General features: G+C 40.4%; 1 pseudogene; it reads right to left on the bottom strand.

Annotated features, from left to right (window-relative positions):
- Positions 1 to 350: 350 nt before the first annotated feature.
- On the bottom strand, positions 351 to 14,572 carry LOC125268400 (annotated as a pseudogene).
- Between the last annotated feature and the right edge of the window lie 2,598 nt (positions 14,573 to 17,170).

The following is a 17,170-nucleotide window of genomic DNA, read 5'->3' on the forward strand; positions in this document are numbered from 1 at the left end:
ATTTTCATTTTTAAACACTTGCAGTCTGTATAATTCATAAACACAACTTCATTCTTTATAAATCTCTCCAACAGTGTAGCATTAGCCGTTAGCCACGGAGCATAGCCTCAAACTCATTCAGAATCAATGTAAACATCAAAATAAACACTGTACTTACACAATTAGAAATGCTGCATGACAAACACTTTGTAAAGATCCATTTTTAAGGTTATATTAGCTGTTTGAACTTTTTTTTATGTTGTTTAAGGCAAGCACGAGCTCTTGGGGCATGGAGCACGAGATTTAAAGGGCCACACACCCTGAATCGGCTCATTTCTAATGATGCCCCAAAATAGGCAGTTAAAAAAATGAATTAAAAAAAATCTATGGGGTATTTTGAGCTGAAACTTCACAGACACATTCAGAGGACACCTTAGACTTATATTACATCTTGTGAAAAAAAGTTCTAGGGCACCTTTAAATGAACAAATGATCAGTTAAACTCAAATAAACAATTATTCATTTACAAATTCAGTGAAACTGTGTAGAATTTGGTTCAGTTTAATATATATATAATTATAATTATGTGAAAATTAGCAAAGTGACAAACTTCACTGAAATAATAATCAGGTAAATGTTGTTATCCTAAAATGGTCTAATAATTGATCTTATTGTGTAAAGTGCTTTTTAAACTTTTTCTAAACTCTAATGAAATAAACTTGTTGTATTAAAGCAATTTGAGAGTGTGAGTGTTGCTGTAGTGCTGATATCAGTCATGTGATCATCACGGCCCAATCACAGCCACCGTACTAATATTCAGATCAACAGCACTCTTAAGGTTGACTTATACTTCTGCGTCGAGTGTACGCCGTAGCTACTGTGTAGGCTGTTTGTCCCGTGCATAGCCTACGACGTAGCCTGACATGCACCTCTTTAAAAATGTAAAAACGTGTCAATTCTACATGGACCACAAGTGCTGTGATTGGTCTGCTAGAACCCCTCTCTCGGGTCAAAAAACTGGCACGGTGCAATAGGAGAAGAGCGAGCGTTTACAACTTCCATAGGAATGAAAAACGCAGGGGACACATACAGTCATATTGCAACAAAAGTCATTACCTATTTAACGTTTCTATTTGTAAGTTTCTCTGACAACGTACATGACAAGCTTCTTCTTCTTCAGCTTTTGCCTTGATCCTCAACATGACCGCAGACACTGCCTACTAGTGGTCTGTATGCACGTCGACGCGGACAACGACGCAGAAGTATAAATGAAAACAGACGTAGAGTCTATGGCGTAGATCCGATGCAGAATCAATGAATCAGCCTTTACACATGTGATTCGATTAAATATTGGAAACATGATGAAAGCAGGAAGATCCAGATCTACAAGAGTAACGTTTACTGACTACTGACCGGTAAGATCCTCAGAGAGAAAGGACACCAGAAGACTGGAAAGAGTGTGTGAGTGAAGGTGGTTGTGAATGTGTGTAGATGTGTGTTAGTTACAGGATCAGAGAATGACACCGTTCCTCTGTCATAGTCCAGATTCACTCTCACACGATCAAGCTTCTGTTTGACACGAAAACCAGAACCTGCAGCACATCCGTACGTTACACTCCAGACATCAGCCTTGAAGAAACCCCCTCCCTTCCTCTGTTTTGATGCTGTAGTTACTCCAAGAGTCCAGTATTGACTCTCTTTAAACCTCCACATCCCAGCAGTGTGTTCCTGAGTTAAAACCCTCTGAACCCAGGACACAGAAATGACAGCCAAATCTCTCTGGATTATCAGGAAGAGGTTGTTTTCCACTGTATCTCACACTGGTCAGATCATCAGACAGGATGAGCCATGAATAAGCAGTGTTTGGATCCAGAATCACAGGAGCTGATGAGACACAATCAACAGATGCTTTTATTGTTCATATAATGATCAAGAGTGAACCAACACAGATTATTATGAATTATGACACTGTTGATCAAACACATGTTCCTCTGATCACTGTCAGTGCTGTTATTAGTTTCACACTCATTTTATCATCAACTACAAACATTAAATGTGTGATTCAGACATTTGTGTCCATCAATTAAAATCACAATAAATCAATGAGATCTGTTGAGATTTCTGCTGTAGATGAAAAACTGTAAGTGTGTGTCTGATCTTCAGCAGCATCTGATCATCTTCATGTTATCGGCTCTTATAGTCTGTGTTGATTTAAATCAGTTTATTCTCACTGTCTGTTGAGTTTCACTCACTAATTATGAGACTTGAGGAATTATTAGTGAATCTGAAAGATGAAGCTGTGCTGTGACTTTTAGAAGCGATCGGGTGAACGATGTTCCCCCGGCGGGAAAAACAGTCCTATAGACTTTTAGTCCCATAGCCCTAGCAACCATTTAGATCACCCTAGCAACAAGTTCCATAGACTTACATTCAAAGAGATCAAAAGGGAATATCTTTGGATAGAAGTATCAGCAAACAGCCAATTACGAATCAACACTTCCTTGCAACTCCCTATCAACCATTGTCAAGCACCCTAGCAACCGAAACCCAAAGAGGGATATCTTCAAATCTGAAAGAAGCTTTATATTATTCATACTGACAAGCAGACTTTGAAGTATCATTATTGGCAGCTGCCAAGCCATTCCCTAGCAACCAAACAAATTACCCTAGCAACCGTTCAGCAAGACATATATCTCTGCATCAGAACATTGTAGAGACATGGGGTCGGCTCTTTTGACTCATGCTAGTCGGCTCATGAGTCGGCTCTTTTGACTCATGTTGGACTTCCAACATGTTATACATGCTAGCAGTGAATAGCTACATACTAACAGTGATTAGCTAAGTGTTAAATCAGGCTGAAAACATGCTAAGAACTCTATAAAAACTCCATAGTAAACACCTGTGACAACTATCACCCACTTAGCAACACCATAGCAACCACCAAGAACACCCTAGCAACACCCTACCAATCACCTAGATTACGTAACAACAATCTAGCAACTGCCCTGAACACCCTAGCAACTGCCTAGTAACAACTCATAACACCCTAGCGACCATCTAGACACCCCACCCCACCCACAACAACTTAGCAACAGTCTAGCAACATCCTAGCAACCATCCAGGATGACCTAGCAACAGCATAGCAACCACCTAGAACATCCTAGCAACTGCCTAGCAAACACAAGAACACCTTAGCAACCACCTAGCATCAACTCATAACACCCTTGAAACCACCAGCAACACCCTAGCAACAACCCATAACACCTTAGCAACTTAGCAACACCCTAGCAACCGTCCAGGACACTCTTGTAACTGCCTAGCAACAACACATAACACCCTAGCAACCACCCAGAACCCCTCAGCACCAGAACACCTTAGCAACCACCTAGCAACAACTCATAACACCCTTGAAATTACCAACAACACACTAGCAACCACCCAGAACACCTTAGCAACTTCCTAGCAACACCCTAATAACTGTCCAGAACACCCTAGCAACAACACATAACACCCTAGCAGCCACCCAGAACACCTTAGCAATTGTCAAACAACACTATACCATCCACCCAGAACACCCTAGCAACTGCCTAGTAATACCCTAGAAACAAGTGCCAAGTTTTGCCACTGCAAGCACCAATCATATTTTCTTCAGGAAATGTACATTCTAGTTAATATTATTATTATGAGAGTAAATCTTCTAACTGTAACTCATCCTAACAACCATCAAACTCGGCTCAGATCTTCAGACTGTTCTGACTCGGGTTCTTTATCTTTTATAACTGATCAGACTTAAGGCCTTTGCACATTGAATCCAAAATATTTGCATGCGTTTTTTCGTATTCGTGATCCTAAACATTCGTCACGCACAGAGACCTTGCACACTGAGTCTGATGCGTATTAACGAATCTGTTGCAAAAAAAAAAAAAAAAAACGCAAAACAATACAAAATGAAGTCTTCAAGCAGTGAGCACGATTAGTTGCCTCCTCTCTTCTTAAAAAGAGAAAAAGAAAGAGGAAAATTGGGTCCATCCAATCCCGAGATTGCTTAGAGAGAAAGGAGAGTTCCACCTCATCAAGGAACTGTGGTATTATCCAGAGTGTTTCAAAGTTACTTCAGGATGTCAGTGGCTCAGTTTGATGCTTTGCTACTGGTACAATCTGTCTTTATAAATTGTCTCTTTGTATTCCGCACTTTGTTTGTCATTCAGTGCTGCTGTTTTGTGCTGTAGAAGATGTGGATCAACTTGTCAGATGGCATTCTGGATTTTTGCGTTTGCATACAGTGGCTCTGAATTGTCAAAACGTCTCTCAAAATGCGTGACACGGATGCAAAAAACGCAGGAAATCGAACCTGATCCGAATATTTTTATGACGGACGAAAGTTTCGGAGGCAGTGTGTAAACGTGATTGACATAACATGAGGTCGTATTTATTTTTTTAACGTGCGAAAGTTTCGCATGCGAATTTCGGACTCAGTGTGCAAAGGCCTTTACGGTTTTTCTAAAAATGACGATCAAAACTCTGAAAAATCCCACAGACTGTCACTGACAGAATGATCAAATGAGCCAAAACTGTTCAAACTCCAACTGACAAAAAATCAAATCTAAACAGTGCAGAAAGTGAATCCAGCAACACTAAACAGGAGCTTCAATAAACTCTAAAAATGACCAACATTGTTCAGCTTAAGAGTCTTCTTCAGGATAAACAACAGACACAATGAACATTTTAAGAAAATGTCTCCATACTGAGTTACTCATACAAAGAAAAGGATCTGAAGAGTCCTGTTGAAAGACATTGTGATTATATGTGATTGGTCTTGTCATGTGACCATAAAATGTCATCTTTTTTCTTTCTTAGTATTGAAAAGAAGAGTAAAGCAGAGTACAAGAGGAGGCAACATTCTGAAAATATGAGAGGCTTTCTGTTTCCAAAAGGAATAGGTTTCCATACAAACGTGAAGCAGATCTTTTCAGAGTTTGCAAAAAACAAACGAACAAACAAAAAAACAAAAATCAAATGTGAATTAGGTGCGTTTCCATCAAGTTGTTCGATTGGATGGTGTTGGTGTTGGTAACCTAGTAACCAACAGTAAATAAAACACCATCAGCAAAAACAGACGATTAGTCACATGGGTTTAATGTTCGCAAATGTGTTTCCATCTCCCATTATTCACATTAACTCTTTCTCACACAAGTCAAAAACACCTCAAGTGAGCGTAAAAACGTATTTGCTATTTAAGGGATTTTTCTGAGAAAGTGCTGCAGAGCAAAAGGGTGGAGCTTACATGACGTCCGGTGAGGAGGAGTGAATGTTCAACCCTACCCTAACCCTACCAACACCACTATCTCTCCACCCTACTGGACGTCCAGAAAGGAGGAGCTGGTCATCATAGACTCAGCAGTGAAAACCACTTGAGTTTTGTCCCTGAAATTTGGTGTTTCCATCACTCGTTTACAATTCGATCTATCTATCTATCTATCTATCTATCTATCTATCTATCTATCTATCTATCTATCTATCTATCTATCTATCTATCTATCTATCTATCTATCTATCTATCTATCTATCTATCTATCTATCTATCTATCTATCAGTTTGTCATGAAGCACCTTTATCTCTCCACCCCTCCATCATTTCCAGTGTGTGTGTGAGAGCTCAGATCTTCTGCAGTCAGACTCACTGTTTTGGACGATGTCCTGCATCTTCTTCCAGACTCTGAACGGCAGGTTGCCCAAGTAACGCGGCACATGAATCAAAGCTCCAGAAGCCATCTGTGGATCCGGCTGTGAGCTCTGGACTCTGGAAGAACATTCAGGAGTCAGAACTGCAGTGGCTTTGGATCAGAACCAGAGAGACCAGAGACAGGAGCAGATCACTCACCTTTCCTTTGAGACTGGAAACTCCTGCAGAACAAACACACCATTTATCATCAAGAACTCAATCAATGAACCAATGATCAACCAATGATCTGAAATCAGACCTTCAGAAAGCAGACGTCATTGGCTTTCATCATCTCCTCCATGTCTTTGATTGTGTGTGAAAGAGCTGAGATGTGTCTGTTCATCTCCTCCAGCTTCTCCTTCATCATCTGCTTCTTCTGCTCCTCTTCCTCCCTCAGTGAAGTGATTGTAGCTTCTTCTTCATCTCTGAGAAACTGATGAAGCTTCTCAAACTGCTGTTTAATCTGACACTCTGTGTGCTCAGCTTGAGCCTGAAATCAAATCACATTCACTTCAATCATCTCAATCGACACACATCAACACTTCACATCATTAATATCAGAGATAAACTCGGATACCGACATATAACGGATCCAGAAGCAGATCGCTGCTCGTCATTTACAGAAATAATAAACTGGAATCCATTATATTAAATATATCAGATCATAACTGTATATAGTGATCCTACAGCTGTAATGAAAATGACTCTCGATTCTGTTTCCTCACCTTGATGTGTTGAACTGTTTTCTCAAACTCTCTTTTCATTTTTTCATTGTGTTGAAGTTTCTCTTGTAAGGACTTCAGTGCTGTATTGAGCTCCTCCTAGAATTGAACAAAAACACATAAAACACCAGATTACAGTGAAGAGAAGAAGAGAATACAGTGATATGATCATATAATGCTGTGAAAAAGTATTTGATTCCTGATTTCTTCTGTTTTTGTGAACATCTCAAACTAAATTAATTCAGAAATTAAAACCATAAAACAAAGGCAGCCTGAGAAAACACAAAGTACAGTTTGTAAAAGACAATGTTATTTATTGAAGCAAATTTTTTTTTATTATTTTATCATTAATGCAGATTGTCTGTTGTTCTTACTACTCTGAGTAATGATGAAGGATGGAGCAAGATTTGTTTTACAAACTAAAACAAAAAAACTTAATGTTACATCAGTCATTCACGTTAGTGCGCGGATAATGTATGTGCTGTTATTGATACAATTAATAATACCTATTACAATTAATACTTACTAATTAATATTCCCACATGTACACCACAATAAATCAGAAATATACACATCAGTTTGTTGATGGACATACACTTGTTAATGCTGATGGTGAGGAGTTACAGTTGCAACATCTCAATATACGTCAAACTGAGTGAATCACTGAGAAATGTCCTGCTCAAGCTGTTCTTATGATGGAGGTTCAGGATGAATAACTAGTTCTTCCAATGTTTCATCATCGCACTCGCACTCAGTTTGATATGGTAAAATTGATGCCATTATTACTGTCTTTACACTGTACAATCGCTGAGCTTAATTTATTAAGTCTCCGGCACTAAAGTTCTGTTATGGTAATGGTTGCTGATAGTATCAATGATTCAAAGCACAGGAGTAAATCCAGTTAAGTAAAGTTGGCCACATATTCACAGATTCAAATTTCCAGGATCAATCACTCCAGTACTAAACTCTGTAACTACACAAATAACACCTCTTTTCAATCGTAGTAATGTAGAGAAGCAGCTACAACCTAATTTTCCTCAAAATCAGCTTTCCTCCACGGTGGACAAAAAATATTGATCTCTATCTCTATCCGAAGGAATCGTCTGCAAAGTGAAAAACCCAAACAGCGAATACTACAAAAACAGTCAATAACTTCACCAAATTCAGTTGTCCTGATAGTTATACTACAACAAGTATTTTGAGAAAAAGTCTTTTTGCATAATAATGATGTTTTTATTGTGAAAATGATTTCATATCTCTGCCCACTGCTTCAGTTGTGTGTGTTCACTACTAACTACTACTGATGTGTGTTCACTACTAACTACTCCTAATGTGTGTTCACTACTAACTACTCCTAATGTGTGTTCACTACTGACTACTCCTGATGTGTGTTCACTACTAACTACTCCTAATGTGTGTTCACTACTGACTACTACTGATGTGTGTTCACTACTAACTACTACTGATGTGTGTTCACTACTAACTACTCCTGATGTGTGTTCACTACTGACTACTCCTGATGTGTGTTCACTACTGACTACTCCTGATGTGTGTTCACTACTAACTACTACTGATGTGTGTTCACTACTAACTACTCCTAATGTGTGTTCACTACTAACTACTCCTAATGTGTGTTCACTACTGACTACTACTGATGTGTGTTCACTACTAACTACTCCTAATGCGTGTTCACTACTGACTACTCCTGATGTGTGTTCACTACTGACTACTCCTGATGTGTGTTCACTACTAACTACTCCTAATGTGTGTTCACTACTGACTACTCCTGATGTGAGTTCACTACTCACTACTCCTAATGTGTGTTCACTACTCTAATGTGTGTTCACTACTCACTACTCCTAATGTGTGTTCACTACTTACTACTCCTGATGTGTGTTCACTACTCACCACTCCTAATGTGTGTTAACTACTCACTACTCCTAATGTGTGTTCACTACTGACTACTCCTGATGTGTGTTCACTACTCACTACTCCTAATGTGTGTTCACTTCTCACTACTCCTAATGTGTGTTCACTACTGACTACTCCTGATGTGTGTTCACTACTAACTACTCCTAATGTGTGTTCACTACTGACTACTCCTGATGTGTGTTCACTACTCACTACTCCTAATGTGTGTTCACTACTCTAATGTGTGTTCACTACTCACTACTCATAATGTGTGTTCATTACTCACTACTCCTGATGTGTGTTCACTACTCACCACTCCTAATGTGTGTTCACTACTCACTATTCTTAATGTGTGTTCACTACTCACTACTCCTAATGTGTGTTCACTACTTACTACTCCTAATGTGTGTTCACTACTCACTACTCTTGATGTGTGTTCACTACTCCTAATGTGTGTTCACTACTGACTACTCCTAATGTGTGCTCACTACTCACTACTCCTGAGGTGTGTTCACTACTCACTACTCCTAATGTGTGTTCACTACTCACTACTCCTAATGTGTTCACTACTCACTAATCCTGATGTGTGTTCACTACTGACTACTCTTAATGTGTGTTCACTAATCACTACTCCTGATGTGTGTTCACTACTCACTACTCCTGATGTGTGTTCACTACTCACCACTCCTAATGTGTGTTCACTACTCACTACTCTTAATGTGTGTTCACTACTCACTACTCCTAATGTGTGTTCACTACTTACTACTCCTAATGTGTGTTCACTACTCACTACTCTTAATGTGTGTTCACTACTCCTAATGTGTGTTCACTACTGACTACTCCTAATGTGTGCTCACTACTCACTACTCCTGAGGTGTGTTCACTACTCACTACTCCTAATGTGTGTTCACTACTGACTACTCCTGATGTGAGTTCACTACTCACTACTCCTAATGTGTGTTCACTACTCTAATGTGTGTTCACTACTCACTACTCCTAATGTGTGTTCATTACTCACTACTCCTGATGTGTGTTCACTACTCACCACTCCTAATGTGTGTTCACTACTCACTACTCCTAATGTGTGTTCATTACTGACTACTCCTGATGTGTGTTCACTACTCACTACTCCTAATGTGTGTTCACTACTCACTACTCCTAATGTGTGTTCACTACTGACTACTCCTGATGTGTGTTCACTACTAACTACTCCTAATGTGTGTTCACTACTGACTACTCCTGATGTGTGTTCACTACTCACTACTCCTAATGTGTGTTCACTACTCTAATGTGTGTTCACTACTCACTACTCCTAATGTGTGTTCACTAATCACTACTCCTGATGTGTGTTCACTACTCACTACTCCTGATGTGTGTTCACTACTCACCACTCCTAATGTGTGTTCACTACTCACTACTCTTAATGTGTGTTCACTACTCACTACTCCTAATGTGTGTTCACTACTTACTACTCCTAATGTGTGCTCACTACTCACTACTCCTGAGGTGTGTTCACTACTCACTACTCCTAATGTGTGTTCACTACTCACTACTCCTAATGTGTTCACTACACACTAATCCTGATGTGTGTTCACTACTGACTACTCTTAATGTGTGTTCACTAATCACTACTCCTGATGTGTGTTCACTACTCACTACTCCTAATGTGTGTTCACTACTCACTACTCCTAATGTGTGTTCACTACTCACTACTCCTAATGTGTGTTCACTACTGACTAATCCTAATGTGTGTTCACTACTGACTACTCCTGATGTGTGTTCACTACTCCTAATGTGTGTTCATTACTCACTGCTCCTGATGTGTGTTCACTACTGACTAATCCTAATGTGTGTTCACTACTGACTACTCCTGATGTGTGTTCACTACTCCCTACTCCTGATGTGTGTTCACTACACCTAATGTGTGTTCATTACTCACTGCTCCTGATGTGTGTTCACTACTCACTACTCCTAATGTGTGTTCACTACTAACTACTCCTAATGTGTGTTCACTACTGACTACTACTGATGTGTGTTCACTACTAACTACTCCTAATGCGTGTTCACTACTGACTACTCCTGATGTGTGTTCACTACTCCTAATGTGTGTTCACTACTGACTACTCCTGATGTGTGTTCACTACTGACTACTCCTGATGTGTGTTCACTACTAACTACTCCTAATGTGTGTTCACTACTGACTACTCCTGATGTGAGTTCACTACTCACTACTCCTAATGTGTGTTCACTACTCTAATGTGTGTTCACTACTCACTACTCCTAATGTGTGTTCATTACTCACTATTCCTGATGTGTGTTCACTACTCACCACTCCTAATGTGTGTTCACTACTCACTACTCCTACTGTGTGTTCACTACTGACTACTCCTGATGTGTGTTCACTACTCACTACTCCTAATGTGTGTTCACTACTCACTACTCCTAATGTGTGTTCACTACTGACTACTCCTGATGTGTGTTCACGACTAACTACTCCTAATGTGTGTTCACTACTGACTACTCCTGATGTGTGTTCACTACTCACTACTCCTAATGTGTGTTCACTACTCTAATGTGTGTTCACTACTCACTACTCCTAATGTGTGTTCATTACTCACTACTCCTGATGTGTGTTCACTACTCACCACTCCTAATGTGTGTTCACTACTCACTACTCTTAATGTGTGTTCACTACTCACTACTCCTAATGTGTGTTCACTACTTACTACTCCTAATGTGTGTTCACTACTCACTACTCTTGATGTGTGTTCACTACTCCTAATGTGTGTTCACTACTGACTACTCCTAATGTGTGCTCACTACTCACTACTCCTGAGGTGTGTTCACTACTCACTACTCCTAATGTGTTCACTACTCACTAATCCTGATGTGTGTTCACTACTGACTACTCTTAATGTGTGTGTTCACTAATCACTACTCCTGATGTGTGTTCACTACTCACTACTCCTGATGTGTGTTCACTACTCACCACTCCTAATGTGTGTTCACTACTCACTACTCTTAATGTGTGTTCACTACTCACTACTCCTAATGTGTGTTCACTACTTACTACTCCTAATGTGTGTTCACTACTCACTACTCTTGATGTGTGTTCACTACTCCTAATGTGTGTTCACTACTGACTACTCCTAATGTGTGCTCACTACTCACTACTCCTGAGATGTGTTCACTACTCACTACTCCTAATGTGTGTTCACTACTCACTACTCCTAATGTGTTCACTACTCACTAATCCTGATGTGTTCACTACTGACTACTCTTAATGTGTGTTCACTAATCACTACTCCTGATGTGTGTTCACTACTCACTACTCCTAATGTGTGTTCACTACTCACTACTCCTAATGTGTGTTCACTACTCACTACTCCTAATGTGTGTTCACTACTGACTAATCCTAATGTGTGTTGACTACTCCTAATGTGTGTTCATTACTCACTGCTCCTGATGTGTGTTCACTACTCACTACTCCTAATGTGTGTTCACTACTCACTACTCCTGATGTGTGTTCACTACTCCCTACTCCTAATGTGTGTTCATTACTCACTGCTCCTAATGTGTGTTCACTACTCACTACTCCTAATGTGTGTTCACTACTGACTAATCCTAATGTGTGTTCACTACTGACTACTCCTAATGTGTGTTCACTACTCCCTACTCCTGATGTGTGTTCACTACACCTAATGTGTGTTCATTACTCACTGCTCCTGATGTGTGTTCACTACTCACTACTCCTAATGTGTGTTCACTACTCACTACTCCTAATGTGTGTTCACTACTGACTAATCCTAATGTGTGTTCACTACTGACTACTCCTGATGTGAGTTCACTACTCCCTACCCCTGATGTGTGTTCACTACTCCTAATGTGTGTTCACTACTCACTACTCCTAATGTGTGTTCATTACTCACTACTCCTGATGTGTGTTCACTACTCACCACTCCTAATGTGTGTTCACTACTCACTACTCCTAATGTGTGTTCACTACTCACTACTCTTGATGTGTGTTCACTACTCCTAATGTGTGTTCACTACTGACTACTCCTGATGTGTGTTCGCTACTCACTACTCCTAATGTGTGTTCACTATTCTAATGTGTGTTCACTACTCACTACTCCTAATGTGTGTTCATTACTCACTACTCCTGATGTGTGTTCACTACTCACCACTCCTAATGTGTTCACTACTCACTACTCCTAATGTGTGTTCACTACTTACTACTCCTAATGTGTGTTCACTACTCACTACTCTTGATGTGTGTACACTACTCCTAATGTGTGTTCACTACTGACTACTCCTAATGTGTGCTCACTACTTACTACTCCTAATGTGTTCACTACTCACTACTCCTAATGTGTTTGTTCACTACTAACTACTCCTAATGTGTGCTCACTACTTACTACTCCTGATGTGTGTTCACTACTCACTACTCCTAATGTGTGTTCACTACTTACTACTCCTGATGTGTGTTCACTACTCACTACTCCTAATGTGTGTTCACTACTCACTACTCCTAATGTGTTCACTACTCACTAATCCTGATGTGTGTTCACTATTCTAATGTGTGTTCACTACTCACTACTCCTAATGTGTGTTCACTACTTACTACTCCTAATGTGTTTGTTCACTACTAACTACTCCTAATGTGTGCTCACTACTTACTACTCCTGATGTGTGTTCACTACTCACTACTCCTAATGTGTCTTCACTACTCACTACTCCTGATGTGTGTTCACTACTCACTACTCCTAATGTGTGTTCACTACTCACTACTCCTAATGTGTTCACTACTCACTAATCCTGATGTGTGTTCACTACTTACTACTCCTAATGTGTTCACTACTCACTACTCCTAATGTGTTTGTTCACTACTAACTACTCCTAATGTGTGTTCATTACTCACTGCTCCTGATGTGTGTTCACTACTCACTACTCCTAATGTGTGTTCACTACTCACTACTCCTGATGTGTGTTCACTACTGACAACTCCTGATGTGTGTTCACTACTCCCTACTCCTGATGTGTTCACTACTCCTAATGTGTGTTCATTACTCACTGCTCCTAATGCGTGTTCACTACTCACTAATCCTAATGTGTGTTCACTACTCCCTACTCCTGATGTGTGTTCACTACTCCCTACTCCTGATGTGTGTTCACTACTCACTACTCCTAATGTGTGTTCACTACTCACTACTCCTGATGTGTGTTCACTACTGACAACTCCTGATGTGTGTTCACTACTCCCTACTCCTGATGTGTTCACTACTCCTAATGTGTGTTCATTACTCACTGCTCCTAATGTGTGTTCACTACTCACTAATCCTAATGTGTGTTCACTACTCCCTACTCCTGATGTGTGTTCACTACTCCCTACTCCTGATGTGTGTTCACTACTCCCTACTCCTGATGTGTGTTCACTACTCACTACTCCTAATGTGTGTTCACTACTCACTACTCCTGATGTGTGTTCACTAACTTGAATGCAGAGGACAAAGCAGAGGACAAATTCTTAGTGTAGGTTACTATACTTGGCCTTCACTTATATGTGAAGCAAGAGTCATTTGTCTTACCTTATATTCTGAAACCACTTCACTGATGGGTCTGAATTTGTGATTGTCGTGTTGTTGTGAATCTCTGCACACTAAACACACAGGCTGTTTGTCCTCCAGACAGAAGAGTTTGAGTTTCTCACTGTGTAAACTGCAGATCTCCTCAGATCATGATGAACTCGTCTCATTTCTCTCTGTCAGGACCAACTCACACAAGTTTTTTAACACAAGATTAAGTGGAGGTTCAGGTTTTGAGGATCTTCTTCTGCAGACAGGACACTCCTGAGTATTCTTGGTTCTCCAGAACTGTTGAAGACACTCTTTACAGACACTGTGACTACATGATAAAATAACAGGAGTCTTGAAGATTTCACAGCACACAGGACAAGAAAGCTCTTCAGCAGAAACATTTAGTGAAGCCATTTTCACTGTTTGAGCTCCAGCAATATAAACTTTACTTTCACTTTCTGAACGAAGGTTTTAAAAATGAATCACCTTGAGAACCACAACGATCTGCTGTCTGTTCAGAAACAAATGTCTCACAAATCCTTCTTGAAAGTGTTTCTCTTCGTTCACCACTGATCACTGATTCTTTATTGCTTTTGTCAAGAGAGAAGAGAGTCAGTATGACAGAAAAGAGAAATAATAAGTCAGTCTCTTCCTGGTAAGTGTTGGAAGAGGGTGGAGTTTATGATCGTGTTTGGTTCAAAGAACATCAGGATTTCTTCAGGTTAAATTTGAACAAAACTTGCATTAAACTGAAAAATTGAATGGTAGTTATAATGTTGCAAAAGCTTTATATTTCATATAAATGCTGTTCTTTTGAGCTTTCTATTCATCAAATAATCCTGAAAAAAATGTACACAACTGTTTTGTAATAATAAAAGTTTCTTGAGCAGCAAATCATCATATCAGAATGATTTCTGAAGGATCATGTGACACTGAAGACTGGAGTAATGATGCTGAAAATTCAGCTTTGATCACAGGAATAAATGTGTCACAGAGTCACAGCCAACACATCATCACCAGATCTTCACGCTCCATCCACTTGTTCACAGTCCCCTGAGTTTTGATCACCTGCACCTCATTATCAGTGACACATAAAACACACTCACGCACTGCACTCAGTGTCTGGTCTCGTCAGACTTACCTGGACTCCTTACCCTCGACTTACCTGCACCTTCCAGTGTCTTCCTTCCATCGTCGTCTGTCTCCGATTGTCTGATCCCCGTTGATTCCTCTACCGGCAAATACAAACCCTCTTTACTATCAGCACAGTGACTGTTCCTAAAGTGCTTGTTCATCGACTCACCTGCAATCTCCATTACCTGTGTTCGTGCCTCTGTTTAAATAAACATCTGTGTTCACTCACCCCTCTGCCTCCGTCTGTGTCCTGACAGAAGACCAGACCTCATGCAGAGCACCTTGGACACAGGCGGCGATCGAACTGCAGACACTTTTGCCACCTTGGTTGATGCAATGCGATCCTCACTCCAACAGCCTGCCACAAGCACTGCACCCACAGTCCCTGCTGATCTTCTGCACGCCATTTGCCTTGCACTCCAGCACTCCAGCACCCACTGCTTCTTCTCCAGCTGCCTCTGTCAGTCCCGACCAGCGACATTCACCGGCGCAGTGGAGGATTGCAGTGGGTTTCTCCTACAGTGCTCCCTCTACCTGGAAGCCCAGTCTCAGCTATTTTCCACCGAACGATCTCGGGTGGCGTTCGTAATTTCTCTGCTCACTGGACGAGCGCTGCAGTGGGCTCAACCCCTCTGGCAATTTAACGCCCCTGTGACAGCCAACATCAACTCCTTCTTCGCTCACTTCTGGGAAGTGTTCGGACAAAGCACTGCTGAACTCTCCATACACGATCACATCTTCAATCTATGCCAAGGCGATGAATCTGTGAGTATGTATGCCCTCCGTTTTCGTACTCTGGCGGCCGCTAGCAGCTGGAATGAAATGGCTCTATAACTGCTTTGGCAACGCAACTACCACCTCACCGGCCATGGGACTGCACCATCGACCTGCTGCTTGGGGCTTCCCACTGTCCATACCGGAACAGAAGGCCATGGAGGAGTATGTTCAGGAGGAACTAAAACAACGTTTCATCCAACCCATCTTCTCCAAGCTGGACCTGCGGAGCGCATATAACCTCATTCGTATTCGCCGGAGGGATGAGTGGATGTATACATATATGATACATTACTGCAGTTACTCTAGAAACAATGGTGAGATTTCAACAAAAAAATAATGATAATGTCATTGAATCACTTTCATTACACTGATTTATTCTACATCACTGCTGTTGAATCTACACTGAAATGAACAAAAATAATCACTGGTAATATTTGATCAATGTTACAGTGTGATGTTCAAACACTGAAAATACAACTGAAATATAATGACAACATAAAACAATGTTGCCATCTGATGTACCAAGTTAATTTTGAAACAACATTAATATTTCAGCTACACTTCAATGGTGTCAACAGTTTAACACAATAAACGGAGTTCAGAGTTCATTGAAGCGAGAATATTTTTATATTATTTCAATGCGGTCCGAGTCGTGTCGGGGTGCTGCCGGTGTGTCTTCTTTAAACCGCTCGCTATTGGCTGCAACATTCGCTTACGACCATACCACACTGAACACGCCCAATCTCAGAAGCTAAGCAGGGTCGGGCCCGATTAGTAGGCTACTTGGATGGGAGACCGCCTGGGAATACCAGGTGCTGTAAGCTTTTGCTTTATCTTCACTGCTCAGATAACACTAGTGATGGCCGATTTCGAAACACTGCTTCATGAAGCTCCGAAGCTTCATGAATCTTTTTGTTTCGAATCAGTGATTCGGAGCGTGTATCAAACTGCCAAAGTCACGTGATTTTAGTAAACGAGGCTTCATTACGTCATCACTGTTTCGAAACAGTTCGAAATTTCAGTGGTTCACCGATAGAGGGCGATGATAAAGTGAGCCCATGAATCATGCAGATTCACTGAGAACTATTGAACAAGTGTCTAGGGCTTTACCCTATGGTTTTACCTGATCTCCAATCAGTTTTATACAGTTGTAGATGTTTTAATTATACATTAGAATAATTAAAATGAATAATGGTAGTTATTAATCTCTTATTGGCCTGTTTAGCTTGAGCCATGGAACAGATAAACAAGCCTTTAAAATTGATAAAAGAACACAAATTATACAGACACTCTATATTTAATCTTATTAGATGATTAGTTAATTCCATTTAATTGATTTTACTTTAAATA

The sequence above is a fragment of the Megalobrama amblycephala genome, linkage group LG5, assembly GCF_018812025.1.
Source record: "Megalobrama amblycephala isolate DHTTF-2021 linkage group LG5, ASM1881202v1, whole genome shotgun sequence".
Lineage (NCBI taxonomy): Eukaryota > Metazoa > Chordata > Actinopteri > Cypriniformes > Xenocyprididae > Megalobrama > Megalobrama amblycephala.